The following is a 14,241-nucleotide window of genomic DNA, read 5'->3' as shown; positions in this document are numbered from 1 at the left end:
CTTGAGATGAATGTATATTCTGTGGCTTTGGGGTGAATGTTCTGAAGATGTCAATTAATTCCATCTGATCTAGTGAGTCATTTCGGATTGATGTTTCTTTGCTGATTTTTTGTTTAGAGGATTTGTCCAGTGGTGATAGAGGGGTATTAAAGTCCCCTACTATGTCTGTATTGCTATAAATCTCTCCCTTGATATCCTCCAGAAGATTTTTTATGTATTTGGGTGCTCCTGTATTGGGTGCTTATATGCTTGCCAGAGCTATTTCTTCTTGTTGGACTGCTCCCTTTAGTATTATGAAGTGGCCTTTCTTATCTCTTTTTATGTTTTTCACTTTGAGATCTAATTTGTCAGATATAAGTATTGCTACCCTAGCTTATTTTCATTTCCATTCTCCTGAAAAACCTTTTTCCATCCCTTCGCCATCAATCTATGTGCGTCTTTTTTTCTGAGGTGGGTTTCCTGTAGACAGCAGATATATGGGTCAAGTTTTTTTACCCACTCAGTTACCTTATGTCTTTTGATTGCGGCATTTAATCCATTTATATTTAAAGTTATTATTGATAGGTACGTGTTTGTCACCATTTTTATTCTTTACCCCACTTCCTTCTTCGTTTCTTATTTCTTCTTTTTACAGCAGACCCTTTAGCATTTCTTGCATTGCTGGTTTGGTGGTAATAAACTCCCTTAGTCCTTTTTTGTCTGTGAAGCTCCTGATTTCACCCTCAACTTTGATTGATAGCCTTGCTGTGTACAGTATTCTTGGATTCAGACCATTTCTTTGCATGACTTTGTATATTTCATTCCATTCCCTTCCGGCCTGATGTGTTTCTGTTGAGAAATCAGTCACTAATCTGATGGGGGATCCTTTGTAGGTAACTTTCTGTCTCTCTCTGACCACTTTTAAAATTCCTACTTTGTCATTGCTGTTTGCCAATTTAATGTGCCTTGGCGTCGGTCTTTTGGGGTTCATTTTGTTTGGGACTCTGTGAGCTTCTTGGATTTGTGTGAGTTTTTTCTTCCCTATTTCAGGGAAGTTTTCTGTCATTATTTCTTCAAACAGGTTTTCTATTCCTTGCTCAGTTTCCTCTCCTTCTGGCACCCACCCCTATTATGTTGTTGTTGTTTCATTTCGTGTTGTCCCAAAGTTCTCTTAGGCTCTCCTCTGCTTTTTAATATTTTTTATTTTCTAGAAGCTGCTCTGCTTGGGTATTTATTCCTACTTTGTCTTCTAGCTCACTGATGTGGTCCTCTGCTTTTTCTAGTCAACTATTGATGCTTTGTATTGAGTTCTTCATAGCAGTGATGTCATATTTCATTTCTTCTTGGTTCTTCTTCATTTCCTCTTGGTTCTTACACATATTGTTGAATTTGTCTTCCATTCTTTTCATCCACCTTTTGACCATTTCTCTGAATTCTTCCTCTGACAGGTTGCTTGCTTCCATTTTGTTTACTTCCCTTTCTGGTGATGCCTGTTTTTCTTTCATATGTGGGCTCTTTCTTTGTCTCCCTATGATCTCTCTTCTCTGGGTGTCTGGTTATGTAGTTCTCTCTCTCTCCTGCGTTGATTTAAATGTACAAAATACAACACAACAAGGCACAACGCACAAGGCACAGAACACACATGTATTCATGGTACTAATAATCCCAAACAAAGGTGACCACCACAGAAAAGATAATTAGGGGATAAGAAATAAAGAAAGAAAAAAGAAGAGAAAAAGGAAAAAAAAAGAGTGCAAAAATGAAGCTGGGAAAAGGGAAAAAAAAGAGAGAAAAAAAGAGAATGATATAGAAGAGGGGAAGAAAACACTTGTATGTGGAGAAAACTCCAATAGAACAGCCACTAATCCCAACAAATTCTAGCAACAGACACCTAGAGATAAATGCGAACTACAAACAATTAATATCAAGCGAGGCAAGAGAAAACAGAAGCAAAAAATACAAAACAAAAAGAAAAAGTGAAACAATCTCACAAACAAGCATAAAAAACCCCAATATAATCAACAATAAAGCAAACAACAACAAAACCACAGAGAGACAAAAATTTGGATAGTAGAGAAAGAGAAGAGAGAGGTGTGTATGGACTTAGAGCAGGGGATTGGAAATTAGACATATAAGAAGGGTAAAATTTTAACGGGGGGTAAAAAGAAGGAATAGGGAAAATCTAAAGCAGGAATAGGGTAAAAATGAAGGTCATTCACTTCCTCTACTCTTCTGTTTGGTATGACTTTTTTCCTGTCAGGTATTCAGGAGAGTATTGAAGTTCCCTGTGATACACTGCTCCTCCATGTTGTAAACTACAGTCCTGATTTTAAAGCAGGCAGTATTTCTTTGTTTCCCAGACTGCCTTTATTTGTGTTTACAGAAGAGTCAATTTGTGACTCAGCCCCTGGGTGGCAGTGTTTCTGGATTGACCTCCAGGGCTTTAAATCCTCTCTAATCAGTATTTAGGTTTTGTTTTCTCTATCGCACTTAATACTGGTTTGGGAGAATTGGCTGCCCCAGAGCTGGTTCCTTGATAGTTACTCCCCACTCTGATTCCCAGGTTCCACAAAAACAACTTTCCCCTGCGGTCTCTGTGAGTGACCCTAATTGGACGATCCTATGCATTGTGTTTAACAATCAAAAGCACGGATTTAAAGAGAAAAAAAAAAGAGCCAGTAAGTGTGCAAGCTTGCAACCTCCACCATCCAGCTCTGTGCGCAATTCTCCCAAAGTCTCTTCTGCAGGTCCTCTCTCTCCTGGCACTAAGCAGCCGGCACACTTGCAAAATCCAAGGATGCCTTTTTGCACCCAGTCCAGCTATAGGCTGATTTTTTAGAGTTCCCTTCTGCCAGCAGGCCTTTGGGACCCCTTCCACACTCGCGGATCACGCTAACCCCCATGGCAGCGGACTTTGTGTGGCGCAGACTTCCCCCGCGCACATTCCTCACTCCAACCTGAATTACAAACCACGCTTTTATCTAGGCGAAATCTGACCTTTCCCTGAGGAGGAGCAGGGCTCATCTGAGTCCAGGTATTCACGCTGCTTGAGATCAAGTGTTCCTGGGTTCGTAGCTGGTCCCTGGGCGCCATGATTGCAGGGTCTCTGGATGTATATGCTTCCGATAAGAGCCACTCAAGATGGTGCGGTCTCTGCGGCATAGCCGGCCACTCAGGGAGAGATTTCAGCCACAGTGGAGGCTGCCCGGTTAGGGGAGCCCGATCCGGCAGTCTCCAACAGTCCCCTGGAGGATAGCTATCACTCACCCACAAATTTACACTCTCGGTACATCCACATACTCTCCTTTCGTTCTCTCTCACACTGTCTTGCAGTCTGCCTTCCCGTCTGCAGACTTCTTTTTTTTTTTTTTTTTCAACTGACAAGGATTTTAAAGCAGCTGCTATAACTGTTCTCAATGTCATAAAGGGAAATATGCTTGTAATAAATGAAAATATACAACATCTCAGCAGAGCAGAAAACTATTAAAATGGAAATCCTAGAACTGAAAAATATAATATCTGAAATATTAACTAAGCCACAAAACATATAAATCTCAGACCCATCAAAGCACACAAAGCCTGTTGTTCCTTCTAATTACTGTGAAGGGAGTTCACATGGTCGCAGCCAAAGTTTGTTAACTTGATAAGCTTGTTCTAAAACTACATAATGGATCCCTAACTGGTTGTCTTAATGCGTAGAGCATAGGCCGGTGGACTGAAGGGTCCTGGGTTCTAGTCAAGGGCATATGCCTTGGTTGTGGGCTCAAACCCCAGCAGGGAGCGTGCAGGGCGCTGCTGATCGATGTTTCTAACTATCCCTTTCCCTTCCTCTCTGTAAAATCAATAAAATATATTTAAAAAAATAAATAACACTGCATAATGGAAAAAAATAATGTACCTGCATAAAAAATAAAGTCAATGTTTGCCCAATTCCTCTTTATCATTTGTGATAATGAAGAAGGACAAACTCTCATGTTTCTATTTATCTGTTCTCTGTTCAAGTTAATTTTTTGCTTCCAATAGTTCAGTCAGTTTATTAAATCATCTTTGCTGCAGTAAAAAAAATAAAGTCTGAGTAGATTTCCTCGCCAAATCTTTCTCTTCTGCCATATGTAAGCAACTAACTAGCTGTGCTTCTGCTCCAGCCCATGGATCTGCTACTTGTGTCTTCTTATTTTAGGACCCAGCCTAAATAAAAGTAAAATAAAATTTAAAGTGAAATAAAAAGTGCAACTGCATGACTGAGGGAGGTTATAGCAGACATTTGGACTGAAGGAGATGATCAAGGTCAAAACTAATGATAACAACACATGTCAGAGAAAAGCATGCCCCCCATATATATCCAAAACCTCATAGTACCAGTGTCAATATACATAATTTACACTTAAATACAAAATCCATAGTTATTCTCTAGATCAGAATATCACATATATGTAATTGATAATGCATTGAAATGGGTTAATTTGTTGTAATAACTTCCTGGTATGAGTTTAGTGTATCATGGTGATAAGATTTTGTAAAACTGAAGGTATCACAACATTGTTATTTGTGCTAGATCTGATGCAAATTTGGCATAAGGCAAATGGAACATTCTGAAATGCAGCTGGGCAAATGGCCATTGTCTTCAATATACTCCAACCCACCCACCCCCACCCCGGGAAAGCTAGGGCTATAATAAATAGTGTGCAACTTGTAAAGATCACCTAACCCTCCCTGATCAGAAGTTTATAAGCTCTGACTATATCATAGGAGAAGTGTCTCTATTTTAACACCTACCCTGTATCACAAGCTAATGAAATGCGTCTCCACATGAAAGTAAGGAAGTGTAGTCTATGTCATAGTATGAACATGTTTCTGCACATTTGCAGCATGTGATGCCAGGGACTTAAATAAGCCCTTCTCACAGATATAATCAACAACATCCTTTCTCTCCACTGATCAACTGGCAAAATTATTGCCTATATCATTTGTCTTATCTCTATATTTCTTTAATTATTTTTACAGTTACTTCCACAAAACTAGTATAGAAGTTACTTAAGGGAAGAGACTTTTCAGTGATTTGCAAAGCCCTGTTAGCTCTGAACAATATTATTCTGTTCAAAGGTTACTAAATAAATATTTGTTAATTGACTCATTGTTTGATGGATATATATTGATGTTTTTTAAAGTGTGTGGACCTAACTCAATATAAATCTAGGTGTCTACCCACATTCATGGGGCAATGTACCAAGGGACATATGCGCGTACTAAGCATACATTAACATGAAAAATTTTTAAATAAACAAATGGTAGCATAAACATGTATATATGAATTAAGCCATATCTTATAAAAGTTTTCATTATGAAACCGTGCTTTTATTGTAACATATGCCAAGTTACATATTACATATTTTTATTGTAAATTTGTAAAATAATATTTCTCCCGTTTACTATCAAACTTTGTCATTAAGATAATTAAACAAAAATGGGGATTATATGGAACTCTAGTAACATAGCCTTTCCTCCCCTTTGGGCAAAAAGCAATTAATGGGAATTTCTTACACTGCAGCCCATTTTGGCAATTTCTATGTGGATTAGACTTTGCTAAGCATTGCAGACCTCAAACTGTGTATCAGTTCTTACAGAGATGAAAGTTGGATGATACACTCTTAAGATATTTCAACATTTCTTACACTGCAGCCCATTTTGGCAATTTCTATGTAGGTCACAAATTGGATTAGACTTTACTAAGCATTGCAGACCTCAAACTGTGTATCAATTCTTACAGAGATGAACGTTGGATGATACACTCTTAAGATATTTCAATTGAAGATTGAAAGATACAGAAAAAAAAAGACAGACTAGCTTTGGAGAGGATGCCATAGTCTGCTATTTAAATGTCACCAACATTTTGTCCCTGTGCGATCAATATGTTTTTCCTGCCAGCAATCGATCCTGTGGTGGTTTTAAATGATGGCCCCAACATTCTTTGACATTTGCCCCTTCAAGAACTGTGGCCTATACCTATCCCCTGGACACGGATTGGGCTTGTGACTGCTTTGAACAAAAGAGGATGGTGGAAGGTATATTTTTCACACAAAAGGCCAGGCAGCTTCTAGCTGATTCTCTTAAGGTCCTTGCTCTGGGGGAACACAGCTGCCACTAAGGAAGTTTGATTGCTCTGAGACAGAAACATTGAAAAAGCCCCATGTTGGCTCTTTTGTCAACATCACCAGGTCAATTTGTAAGCAATAGCCAGTCTCCACTGACTCGCCCTGTGAGGGAAACATCTGGAACATGCAGTCAGAACAAGCTTTTAGCTGCCTGCAGCTCCAGCCAACATCTGGATGTAGCATCAGGAGACATACCAAGCCAATGACACCCTTCCAGAAGTCCTGACCCACAAAATTGTGACCTCAATATTTGTCGTTTTAATATTTCTACGTTTTGGGGTAATTTTTTATGCAGCAAAAAATTATCCAGAACTTTTCACCATACTTTAGGTATAATCTTTGTTTCCAGGTTGATGATGTACCACCTGTACTTACCAGTTTACATACGAGGAAACTGAGATGCAAAGAGGTGAAGTTACCCCTGCAAAGTTTTACAGTGAGGCTGGTACAGGAGCAAGTGGGCAATGTGTGTACAGTGCTTAGCCAATGCTTGATCCATAGTAGTCACACAGTAAAATACAAACCATCACTATGACTGTCATTGTGATGATTATTATTTAAATGGAAAGCCTCAAATAAAGTGCTCCTTGAACACCAGGCTGCACCTAACAATGCTCTATATTAAAACTGTGAAACACCTCATACCTCTCTTGAATTATTAAAGTGACCAGGGGATTCTTCCCTTCCATTTGCTGGGTTTTGTGGGAACATTCGGAAATGCCTTGCCCTCCCGTGTAGTGCTGGAATGGACAGAGGAGCAGTAATCAGGTCGGATGCTCTGTCTTTATCTTGGGCAAGTCCCAGGACGCAGCTGGTTCTGTTTCTTTGTCTAGATCAGTGGTTCTCAACCTTCCTGATGCCACAAGCCTTTAATACAGTTCCTCATGTTGTGGTGACCCCCAACCATAAAATTATTTTCGTTGCTACTTCATAACTGTAATGTTGCTACTGTTATGAATCGTATTGTAAATATCTGATATGCAGGATGTATTTTCATTGTTACAAATTGAACATAATTAAAGCATAGTGATTAATCACAAAAACAATATGTAATTGTATATGTGTTTTCTGATGGTCTTAGGCGACCCCTGTGAAAGGGTCGTTCGACCCCCAAAGGGGTCGCGACCCACAGGTTGAGAACCGCTGGTCTATACAATGAGAGAACTAGATCTCTAGATAATGTCAGAACTCTTTGGCTTAATATTTTTCTAATTTCCAAGGTTGTTTAAGATAGTATAAGTATTTCTGGGATGAAAGATCATTAAGCCATCTCTTTTCCATGGCTGGTGGGACCTCAGAATTATAGGAGCCATGGGCATCTAGGGAAGAGGTGATGTGGTGGAGAAACACTGTCTATCAGAAACAGATTAAGTGGTGCAAAGACAATCCCCAAGAGACACTTCAGCTTCAGCTACTGCCCAATACCTCTAGGATCCCCGGGATAAAACAAAAAATGCTGCAGCCTGGAAGACAATGATGGTAAAAGTTTTAAACTGGGTGACTGCACATGTCCTATCCCCAGGAAGTCCGTCTTGCCTGGCTTCTAAACCTCTCACTTTACAGGTGAGGGAAATGAAATCCAAAGAGAACTGGTTTACTAATGACCACTGTGACAATAAGGCTCATAGAGACACCTAGGACCTAGAGATTCAGGGGCCTTTAAAACTGCATGTTATGTCATTTGAAGCAGTAGATCACGAAGAGGTGGCTTGGGATAAAGGCCCAGAAAAGTATAAAACATCCCACAAAGACATCCCAAATAAAAATGGAATCTAAGGTGGGAAAAAAGCAAGGAGCTTGCTCGGTGAACATATCTTCTTGGCAAATGTCCTGTTCTGCTCAGATCCTAATGTATTTACACTTCTGTGACATGTTTATATTGAAGAGGGGTCAGCAATTTTTTTCTTCTCTAAGGGGCCAGATCATATATATTTTCCGCTTTGTGGGCTCTGTGGTCTCTTGTAGCAACTACTCAACTCTGCTGTTGTAGCATGAAAGCAGCAATAAACAATTTGTAAGTGAATGGGCATGGCTGTGTTCCAACAAAACTATATATCAAAACAGGCAGCAGGGCAGATTTGGTCCACATAGGTAGGATTTTCTAAGAGTTACGGAAAGTAAATACCTCATGTAACTCAATCATCTTATAGAAGTTATAAATGTCCCCTTAACTAGCATATTTTATTTCTTAGTTATTTACATACACACACACACACACACACACACACACACACACACACACACATAATTTAACAGCTCTAATGTTATGGACGAAATTTTTAAAGAAAATATGACAAAATCTATTTTCTTCGCTTGTTTAAAATTGAATGTGTATATTCACATACACAAACGGAAATCACGCCACGCAGTGTGTCCTGATGAAAGAGGGTGTGGGCCTACCAGACAGTGAGAGGTTAGGGAAGGCCCAATAGAAGAGGTGACAGTTGAACTAGAGTTTTTGTTCAGATAGTGATTCGTCAAATCACCAAGGATGAAGGTATTTTTCAGGGATAGACACATCATCCTCTATAAAGTTGCATGGTCAATGCAGGAACCTTTGATATTGTAAATCATGAAATTCTCAAGGGTGATTTGTCCATCCACGTTGTGGCATTTTCTTGTCATTTTAATATTATTTCTTGTCAGTTTTTGCCAAAATTTAGTCATCTTAGTTTCCCTATAATCAATTTCATAATTAATATCTAGTGTAGTAGGAAATCCACTTTTAATAGCAACTTAAGTTTGGAAATACTCGGATGAGATGAGAATCACCCATGTTGCTGTCAGGGTCACTGAAATATTTTCTGAATCTACCTTACCTGCTTAGGACACAAGCTTTCATCAGTATACGCAGCAGTGGGGCGCTGAGCCACCCCAGCCCAGTCATCTCTGATACACTGCACTTTGTCTTTCTTTAAACTTACGTTTTATCTTAAGTGATTTCTTTAGATAGGGAATGGAAAATTGAGTTTTACAGTATATGGGTATAGCTGATTCATAGCAGCCACATGATTTATTGCCTTAAAAAGTCTTTTAAACTTCCTTTAAGCTCAGAGATAGTGTTTTATTAAGTGTCCACAACAGACACAGGAAGGGAGAAGTGGTAGCAAAGGTGTCACATGTGAGCAAGCTGTGGTGTAGATGGTTCTGCACAGACTTTCTCTGTTATCAGTTTCATATTTTTACCCTCCGTTCACTTACAAATTGTTTATTGCTGCTTTCGTGCTATAACAGCAGAGTTGAGTAGTTGCAACAGAGACCACATAGTCTGCAAAGCTGAAAATATTTATTATCTGGCCCCTTTGAGAAAAATAAATTGCTGGCCCCTCTTCAATATACACATGTCACAGAGGTGTAAATACAACAATCAACCATAGCTCAGAGTTTCCATGCGGTTGCATAATTTTGGGTGCTAAGAAGAAGTTACTTGCTAATACCATTACGTGGTTTTACACATTCGAACATAGAACTCTAGCATATTTGTATTTATGTTAATTACATATTGACTTATGTAATAATTTGTTTAAAATAAAGTGAATACTTTTACACTTGCTACTCTTCATAAAATTTCTAGAAAATTACTTTTTGGATATTGTTTGAAAATAAGGTTCTAAACCAGGGAGAGCAAAACAAAACAAAACTCTGGCATTTGGAGTCAACATCTTGGCCCCTGAAATAGGAATTCTGTCAGGGTGCCTCTCTGAGATGGTGAATGAAGTTAATCTATTGCCACCCTGAGTATCCCAAGAGGAAGATTGAATGGAGCATCTGTGGAAGCTCCTTTAAGGAGGGACTCTATCTTAAGTTAAAGTTTTACTTTCTGTTTTATTGGGCCTCTGGGTCTTCCTTCTAGTTCATTCTGAATTAATCTGTCTATCCCAAGAGTTACAGTGCAGAATAAAGCAAAATCAATGAATTCATCGAGGTAAATTACCCTCAAGCTATGTCAGCTGCTAAAAGAAGAAAATGAGGATCTCTGAGAGCTTAGCACATCGTTTTTGATCATTCAGTGAAGAAGATTGCAGCTTTCAATAAAGCACTCATTTTAAGTATGGCCATTCAAGGCAAATATCTCATATACAGGTACACAGAGGAGGAAAAATCTAAGGAACAAATTGGAAATATAATGCCAAAGTTTTTCAAGGACAGTGAGGATGACATCATCAATTTTCATTATACTATCAAATAAATAAACTCTACAATTTTTTTGCAAATCTATCTTAAGTTCTCAAGTTAGTGCCTTATATATCTCTAACAATTTTAGGTTATATGATTATGCTCTATGTTTTTTTATAATGAATTATTCAATTTTTTATTCTTAGAGAAGAAAAGAATTTTAGACATATCATCTCTCAATATATATGTACAAATCTTAAATACATTTTCTTTATTGTCATGAATATGATTTGAGTTTTTTTTTTTGAATGGATATTAGTAAGTCCTTAAAACTGCTGTAGGGTGATATTATTTTTATTCTTTGGTAATCATTTTTGAAAACATCTAAAGTTTTCTTTTTCTGTTTCATTTAATATGAACAGTATTGGTATTGAACTTTCTTATTGATCCATCAAGTAACTAAAACAATAAAGAACCTATTTTGCTCAAATTTAAGACAGAAACATAAGGCAGAAACTATGACATCTGTTTTTTTTCTTGTTTTTTCATTAGCACAGTGATGGTGAACCTATGACATGCGTGTCAGAGGTGACACACGAACTCATATTTTTGGTTTATTTTTCTTTGTTAAATGGCATTTAAATATATAAAATAAATATCAAAAACATAAATATTTGTTTTACTATGGTTGCAAATATCAAAAAATTTCTATATGTGACACGGCACCAGAGTTAAGTTAGGGTTTTTCAAAATGCTGACACGCCGAGCTCAAAAGGTTCGCCATCACTGCATAACACAGTACGTGGTTACCTGGAATAAAATATGTTAATAATGTTTATTTTTAAAATCTAAATAAACCCATTATTTTAGAGATAAAGGATTTCAGGCCCAGAGAAAGTAAGAAAGTTGCGCTATGTGACACTATATGATGATGACTTTAAATTTGTTAGAAGAATAAAGATGATTTGTTTTACTGATTAACTCTTGTGACCATGTGTATTTGAATTAGAAAAAATACATTAGATTTTTTTAATTAAATACATCTAACTACTATGTTACCTTCATAAGACATTTTAGCCTTTTTTTATTTCTATAGCCACCAATTGTATACTAGATTTTATAGCTGCCATGCGATACTTTTATTTTCTAACTATTATAATCCATTTTTAATAATCAACCTGCAACCGAGAAAGCTGATCTACATAGACCTGGTATAAATAAATAAATTTTGAATATTTTATTAGTACATATAAATATAGCATAACCAAAGTCTGAAAAATGTAAGTGCAATTTTCTAGGGGTTTTTACTATATAATTCAATATATGATGAGTTATGCGCATCTTTTAAGCAAAACCATTAGATATATTATCAGTGATTTTTCTTTCCTACTGCTGGTTTCGCTGCTAAATTAACCCACACATAGATTGCACACATTCCATGCAAGTCATTATTCATAGTTCTTTGAATTTATTCCATGGCCTCTGCAGCTTTTAGTGTAGGCCAGCGGTTCTCAATCTGTGGGTCGCGACCACTTTGGGGGTCGAACGACCCTTTCACAGGGGTCGCCTAAGACCATCGGAAAATACATATTGTTTTGAGATTAATCACTATGCTTTAATTATGTTCAGTTTGTAACAATGAAATTGGGGGTCACCACAACATGAGGAACTGTATTAAAGGGTCACGGCATTAGGAAGGTTGAGAACCACTGATGTAGGCACTCATCTGTCATTGCATTAGAAACCTTGATGCCCCTGTATTCACATTACCTGATAATGAATTAAGAATGTTTGTGATTTTTAAAGCAGTCCTAAGATAAAACAATTAAAATATTTGTCTCCTATTTATTTTGCAAGGTCAAACATAAAAATGTGACTGGTATGAATATTTGGCCATTCTGACAGAAAATTTGAGAACCAAATAATATGTTACATGGTTCATTTTAATGAAGTTGAAACATACTATCTTATCAAAAAATTGTCAAATGATTCATATTATGGATTTGACATTGCAAAGTGCCACAGTGAGGAAGGAAAGTTAAATTGACTTTTTAGAGAGACTTTACAAGCTTTCTAAAGCTTGTGTTATTAGTAAATATAGACCATGATCAGTGATCAGTAAATATTTACCATGTTTGTGGTTCATCACAAATGCTCATCTTTACCAGAGGCGTTATCCATGATTGAGAGGAAAACAGCATGATTTTAGAGTGAAGATGAGCTGGATTGAAAAGTGGCATCATCAACTAGCTGAGTGCATGACCTGGACACTGATTTAACTTTATTAGATTCAATTTACTTGTGTGTTAGGTTTGGATAGAGGCTCTTATATAATGAAACTGTTGCCAGTATTGAGGTACTTCACATACATGGAACTTAATTCTTGACAGGGTGACTTTGTGTTTGTTTTTAAACACAATATATTTAACATAAAACAATTAAATTCTGACACAAGAGTGTCTGTAAGCTACCATGGCACTCTATATTATACCCTTAGGGCTCAGGGAAAATACCAAAGGAAAGGAGAAATTCGAATTACTCCCTCCCCAAGGCTGTGGTTCAGACCTCCTCGCAGAAGGTGTAGCTCAGTCTCTTGACAGTAGCTGTGATGCAGGTTTGGCCCAATAGAGCTGGTTTGCCTTCAAGCAGCCCTTCGGAGGACATAGGTGCAGGCTCTCAGCCTGAGGGTGCAGAGAGAGCAGAGGCTCAGAGGGAGGCAGGGTGCCTGAGCAGACAGGCCTTATGGCACTGCTCTCCGTGTTGGAGAACTGGGGGAGGTGATGACCAGGCTTGGCAGAGGTTCTGGGCAGGAGGCAGGGAGCAGGGCTCTCCTAGATTCCTGGCCCTCACCCTCACTTCATCCACCCCCTGAGCAGCGGGAGCTCTTCCTCCTGCAGCCCCTCCCCACCCGCTTCCAGTGCAACATCCTGAGGAAGTGCGGGGTCTGCTCACTGAAGGAGAGATGCTTAAAGGAACGTGTCCATTATCAGCACAGAACAGACGTGGAAGGGGAGCTACCAAGTGCCTTAATAGCTTGGTGGTCACCTTGGGATCTCGCGGAAATTAGCACTTGTGTTGTCCCTTCCTATAGAGTAGTGACTTGGGAATGAATCCATTCTACTCCATACAACTAAACTGGTATCGATTTTAAAGTCAAACAGCAATTGGTAACCAGTGGTTTTGTCATCAACGGAAGTGGAGTTCTTGAGGAAAAGTAATTCCTGAGGCCCCCAAGGGAGGATGAGGTTTCCTGGAAAGCTTGATTGATGATATAAAATCGAGGGCGTTCCCCTCCAAGGCCCCATCTCTGTCTGTCTCACCATGGAAGAAGCTCAATCTTGTCTTCAGCGGAGCCAGAATGAAGGCCACTGCCCAGAATTTCTGTGCCATATTAAAGCACAGTCCAATCCAGCATCCAGCTACCTTAGCTGTGTCCCAGCTACAGCGCATTGTGTGTGGGGTCTGCATGGCCCTGGGCCATGCAGCTGCTTAAGGCCATGTGGCTATGGAGAGAGAAGAGGTGAGTGCTGGTCAGGAGCAAGAGAGCACAAGAGCAAGCAAGTGCACAAGAGAGAGAGAACTCTTTGGGGATTTTAACTTCTCGAGACTGTGCCTGCTTCTGATGGAGCCACCCTCTAGCCCAGTGATGGCGAACCTCTGACAACTCTGACACACAAACTCATTTTTTTGGTTGATTTTTCTTTGTTAAATGGCATTTAAATATTCTATCTAATAAAAGACAAAAAGGGTAATTAACTGTACCTCCGCTACGCTTCCCATTGGCTAATTAGGGTGATATGCAAATTAACTGCCAACAAAGATGGCAGTTAATTTGCATACATAGGCACAATGATGGGAGGCGAAAGAGGAAGGACGGAAGAACAGTGAATGGAAACCCAAGCAGCAGGAAAGAGCCAGGTGGCAGGGCAAAGGCGGCCCTGCCCCCCCGGCCGGTGATCGCCATCGGAAAGCCGGGCTGCAGGCAAGGAGGCAC

The sequence above is a fragment of the Myotis brandtii genome, unplaced genomic scaffold, assembly GCF_000412655.1.
Source record: "Myotis brandtii unplaced genomic scaffold, ASM41265v1 scaffold1035, whole genome shotgun sequence".
Lineage (NCBI taxonomy): Eukaryota > Metazoa > Chordata > Mammalia > Chiroptera > Vespertilionidae > Myotis > Myotis brandtii.
This window is presented reverse-complemented; position numbering follows the sequence as displayed.